The 6000-nt window shown below is 32.4% G+C and overlaps 1 non-coding gene across 1 annotated transcript; it reads right to left on the bottom strand.

Moving 5' to 3' along the window:
• Positions 1–5256: 5256 nt before the first annotated feature.
• Positions 5257–5360, bottom strand: LOC148567657 (small nucleolar RNA R71). The gene has a single exon (XR_015882158.1). It is a non-coding gene; the product is annotated as a small nucleolar RNA R71 (small nucleolar RNA).
• Positions 5361–6000: the final 640 nt, after the last annotated feature.

The following is a 6000-nucleotide window of genomic DNA, read 5'->3' on the forward strand; positions in this document are numbered from 1 at the left end:
AGATATTTTTGAAAAGATACGATTGAAATTAGTTTTGAAAAAGATTTGATTTTTAAAATTACAATTAATGACTTGATTCACAAGAAATCACAAGATATGATTCTAGAACTTAAAGTTTGAATCTTTCTTAACAAGTAAGTAACAAACTTGAAATTTTTGAATTAAAACATTAATTGTTGATGATATTTTTGAAAATATGATGTAAAATTAAGAAAAAGATTTTTGAAAAATATTTTTGAAATTTTTGAAAATAATTAAGAAAATTGAAAAAGATATGATTTTTGAAAAAGATTTTGAAAAAGATAAGATCTTTAAATTGAAAATTTGATTTGACTCATAAGAAACAACTAAATTTTAAAAAGTTTTGAAAAAGTCAACTCAAATTTTCGAAAATTTATGAGTGAAAAAGGGAAAGATATTTTTTTGATTTTTGAATTTTTAATGAAGAAAGAAAAAATATGAAAAAGACTCAAAGCATGAGAATTTTAGATCAAAACAATGAATGCTTGCAAGAACACTATGAATGTCAAGATGAACACCAAGAACACTTTGAAGATCAAGATGAACATCAAGACTTATTTTTGAAAATTTTTAATGAAAGAAAAACATGCAAGACACCAAACTTAGAGATCTTTAATGCTTAGACTCTATGAATGCAAACAAGAAGACTTACCAAGAACAACTTGAAGATCATGAAGAACACTATGAATGCATGAATTTTTGAAAAAAATGTATAAATTTTTAGAAAAAATGCAATTGACACCAAACTTGAAATTGACTCAAGACTCAAACAAACAACATAAAATATTTTTTATTTTTTTATGATTTTATTAATTTTTTTGGATTTTTGTATATTTTTTTCAAAAAACATATAGGAAAAAGAAAATAATAAATTCAAAAAATTTTTAATAAGAATTCCAGGAATCTTTCAATGTTAGCCTAAAGCTCCAATCCAAGGGTTAGACATGACTTAATAGCCAGCCAGCTTTAGGATATAAATCAGGCATGCAACAGCTGATACTTCATCCAACTCCATATACATGCCTTTTATGTTGACAAGTTGAAGTCTCAATCCAAAAGAATTTGGATATGGCTTTACAGCCAGCCAGGCTTCAAAAGGAAAAAAATTTTGAATAATTTACGAAAACAAAAGGAAAAATATATTTTTTTTTGAAAGATTTTTGAAGAATTTTTGAAAATAAAACAAAAAGAAAATTACCTAATCTGAGCAACAAGATGAACCGTCGGTTGTCCAAACTCGAACAATCCCCAGCAACGGCGCCAAAAACTTGGTGCACGAAATTGTGATCTCAGGCAACGGCACTAAAAACTCAGTACGCACGTCTTAATAAATCGTTTTTCATTTACAACTTCGATACAACTAATAAAACCTTACGTGAGTAATAAAACCCTAAGATATCAAATGGTTATGGAGTTTTTGAATAATAATAATAAATAAACAGAAAATAAAGATAGTAATACTTATGTAAATCATTGGTGAGAATTTCAGATAAGCGTATAGAGATGCTTTCGTTCCTCTGAACCTCTGCTTTCCTATTGTCTTCATCTAATCATTCCTACTCCTTTCCATGGCAAGCTTTATATAGGGCATCACCGTTGTCAATGGCTACATCCCATCGTCTCTTGTGAAAAAGGTCCAAATACTCTGTCACGGCACGGCTAATCATCTGGAGGTTCTCGGTCATACTGGAATAGGATTCACCCTCCTCTTTGCGTCTGTCACTACGCCCAGCACTCGCGAGTTTGAAGTTCGTCATAGCCATCCCTTCTCAGTTCCTACTCGGAATACCACAGACAAGGTTTAGACTTTCCGGATCTCAGGAATGGCCATCCATGGGTTCTAACTTATACCACAAATATTCTAATATCTCGGACTTGGTCCCCTGTATTAGATATCTAAGAGATACTCATTCTAGCTTGTTTGCATGTAGAACGGAAGTGTTTGTCAGGCATGCGTTCATAAGTGAGAATGATGATGAGCATCACATAATCATCACATTCATCATGTTCTTGGGTGCGAATGGATATCTTAGAAGCGGAATAAGTTTAATTGAATATAAAACAGTAGTACTTTGCATTAAATCATGAGGAACAATAGAGCTCCACACCTTAATCTATGGAGTGCAGAAACTCTACCGTTGAAAATATATAAATGATAATGGAGTTCATTGGTCTCGGCCCCAGAGGGGAACCGGAGTAACCAAGACTAAAAATGATCCGAAGATGTAAATACAATAGTAAAAAGTCCTATTTATACTAGACTAGCTACTAGGGTTTACAGAAGTAAGTAATTGATGCAGAAATTCACTTCCGGGGCCCACTTGGTGTGTGCTTGGGCTGAGCATGAAGTTTACACATGCAGAGGCTTCTTTTGGAGTTGAACGCTAAGTTGTAACGTGTTTTTGGCGTTCAACTCTGGTTTGTAACCTGTTTCTGGCGTTCAACTCTGGTTTGTAACGTGTTTCTGGCGTTCAACTCAATAGTCCTTCTTCAACCTCTGAATCTTATTTTTGCTCAAGTCCCTCAATTTCAGCCAGAAAATACCTGAAATCACAGAAAAACACACAAACTCATAGTAAAGTCCAGAAATGTGAATTTAACATAAAAACTAATAAAAATATCCCTAAAAGTAACTAGATCCTAGTAAAAACATACTAAAAACAATGCCAAAAAGCGTATAAATTATCCGCTCATCAACGACCATAGCTTGCTTCAAGCCGACAGTCTCCGTGGGATCGACCCTTGCTCAAGTAAGGTATTACTTGGACAACCCAGTTCACTTGCTGGTTAGTTGTGCGGAGTTGTGAAAAGTGTGATCACAATTTCGTGCACCAAGTTTTTGGCGCCGTTGCCGGGGAACGTTCGAGTTTGGACAACTGACGGTTCATCTTGTTGCTTAGATTAGGTAATTTTATTGTATGTTTAAGCTTTTTATTTTTTTCAAAAAAAAATACAAAAAAATTTTAGTTTTCGAAAAATTCATAAAAATTTTTAAGAATGAATTCTAGAGCTTCTTAAGATATGTTGAAGCCTGGCTAGCTGTTAAGCCATGTCTAATCTTTTGGACCGAGGTTTCCACTTTCCATTGTAAAAAGGACATGTCTGCATTTGTTATGCTAAAGCTTGGCTGGCCAGTTGGCCATGTCTAATTCTTTTGGACCGAAGCTTTAGACTAACATTGCACGAATCCTGGAATTCTTATTAAAAATTTTGAATTTCTTTATTCTCTTTTTCCAAAATAATTTCGAAAAATAAATACAAAAAAATTTAATAAAATCATAAAAAACCAAAAAATTTTGTGTTTCTTGTTTGAGTCTAGTGTCAAATTTTAAGTTTAGTGTGAATTGCATTTTTTTAATTTTCTTAAATTTTCAAAAATATGTGCATTGTGTTCTTCTTGATCTTCAAGTTGTTCTTGATGATTTTTCTTGTCTAATCTTTAATTTTTCTTGTTTTGTGTCTTTTCTTATTTTTCATATGCATTTTCGAATTCATAGTGTCTAAACATTAAAAATTTCTAAGTTTGGTGTCCTGCATGTCTTTCTTTTCTTAAAAATTTTCAAAAATATGTTCTTGATGTTCATCATGATCTTCAAAGTGTTCTTGGTGTTCATCTTGACATTCAAAGTGTTCTTGCATGTATTAGTTGTTTTTATCTTAAATTCTCATGTTTTGTGTCATTTTGTTATTTTTCTCTTTCTTCATTAATTCAAAAAAATCAAAAATAATATCTTTTCCTTATTTTACTCATAAATTTCGAAATTTTGGGTTGATTTAGTTAAAAATTTTAAATTTAGTTATTTCTTGTTAGTCAAGTCAAAATTTCAATTTAAAAAACTTTATCTTTTCAAATCTTTTTAAAAAATGAAATGTTTTTCATTTTTCTTTCATGTTTTCCAAAAAAATTTTTAATTAATTTTCAAAATCTTTCTCTTAATTTTATTTCATAATTTTTGAAATTATTGCTAACATTTAATATTTTGATTCAAAAATTTCAAAGTTTGTTACTTTCCTGTTAAGAAAGGTTCAATCTTTAAATTCTAGAATCATATTTTTTAGTTTCTTGTTAGTCAAGTCATCAACTTTAATTTTCAAAATCAAATCTTTTTAAAATTCTTTTTCAAATCTTTTTCAAAATAAATTTCAATCATATCTTTTTCAAAATTTAATTTCAAAATCTTTTTCTAACTTCTTATCTTTTCAAAATTTATTTTCAAATCTTTTTCAACTAACTACTTGACTTGTTTGTTTTAATTTTAAAAAGTTTACTATTTCTTATCTTTTTCAAAACCACCTAACTACTTTTCCACTTCTAATTTTCGAAAATCACTAACCACTTTTTCAAAATTCTTTTTAATTAACTAATTGTTTTAGATTCTAATTTTATTTTATTTCTTTTCTTAAATTTTGAATTATAACTTAATTAATTAAATAAAATTAAAAATATTTTTCTTTTCCCTCTTCTTAAAAATTCGAATACTTTCTCTCTCATCTCTTTCTATTTATTTTTATTTATTTACTAACACTTCTCTTCTACTCATAATTCGAACCATCTCCCTCTCTCTGTGTTCGAATTCCTCTTATTCCCTCTCTACCTCATTCTTCTATTCTTCTATTCTTATACTCACATAAAGGAATCTCTATACCATGACATAGAAGATTCCTCTTCTTTTCTATTCTCTTCTTTTTCATATGAGCAGGAACAAGGATAAGGACATTTTTGTTAAAGCTGATCCTGAACCTGAAAGGAATCTGAAGAGGAAGTTAAGAGAAGCTAAAGTACAACACTCCGAAGAGGACCTCACAGAAATTTTCAAAAAATAAGTAGACATGGCAGCCGAACCCAACAACAATGGTGGAGATGCAAGGAAGGTGCTTGGTGACTTTACTGCACCAACTTTTGACTTCTATGGAAGAAGCATCTCAATTCCTACAATTTGAGCAAACAACTTTGAGCTTAAGCCTCAATTAGTTTCTCTAATGCAGCAGAATTGCAAGTTTCATGGACTTCCATTGGAAGATCCTCATCAATTTTTAGTTGAATTCTTGCAAATCTGTGACACTGTTAAGACCAATGGGGTTAATCCCGAGGTCTACAGACTTATGCTTTTCCCTTTTGCTATAAGAGACAAAGCTAGAATATGGTTGGACTCACAACCTAAAGAAAGCCTGAACTCTTGGGAAAAGTTGGTCAATGCTTTCTTGGCCAAATTCTTTCCACCTCAAAAGTGGAGCAAGCTTAGAGTGAAAGTCCAAACCTTCAGACAGAAGGAAGGTGAATCCCTCTATGAAGCTTGGGAAAGATACAAGCAATTGATCAAAAGGTGTCCTTCTAACATGCTCTCAGAATGGAGCATCTTATGTATATTCTATGATGGTCTGTCTGAATTGTTCAAGATGTCATTGGACCACTCTGCTGGTGGATGATAAACCACTATTTTATGGTTTATAATGTGCTTACTTGTGTGGTTTTATCATGGTCTTTACCCACTTATTCATATGATTAGCATCCATTTATATTTCCTTCCTAAAATTATTACATGATTGAAAACTTGCTTCCTAAGAGACTTTTAATTATGTATTTTAATTCTTCTTTATTCCATTCGATGTCATGATCTGTGTGTTAAATGTTTCAGGCGTTATAGGGCATGAATGAGTTTGAGATTGGAAAGGAAGCTTGCAAAAATGGAAGGAACACAAGAAATTAAGGAGATGACCAGCGAGAAGTGACGCGGCCGCATGGCTCACGCAATCGCGCGAAAGAGAGGAAATCGCAGTGACGCGGCCGCATGGCTCACGCGACCGCGCGGATTAGAATAGCATAAGTGACGCGGAGGCATGGACGACGCACCCGCGTGGAAAAGCAAAATGCCGAATGACGCGTCCGCATGAATGACGCGATCGCGTGACGTGCGCGATCTGTACAATCTGTAGAATTCGCTGGGGGCGATTTTGGGCCCTGTTTTGACCCAGTTTTCG

This window comes from Arachis ipaensis, chromosome B4 (assembly GCF_059453495.1).
Source record: "Arachis ipaensis isolate K30076 ecotype BB chromosome B4, ASM5945349v1, whole genome shotgun sequence".
Classification (NCBI taxonomy): Eukaryota; Viridiplantae; Streptophyta; class Magnoliopsida; order Fabales; family Fabaceae; genus Arachis; species Arachis ipaensis.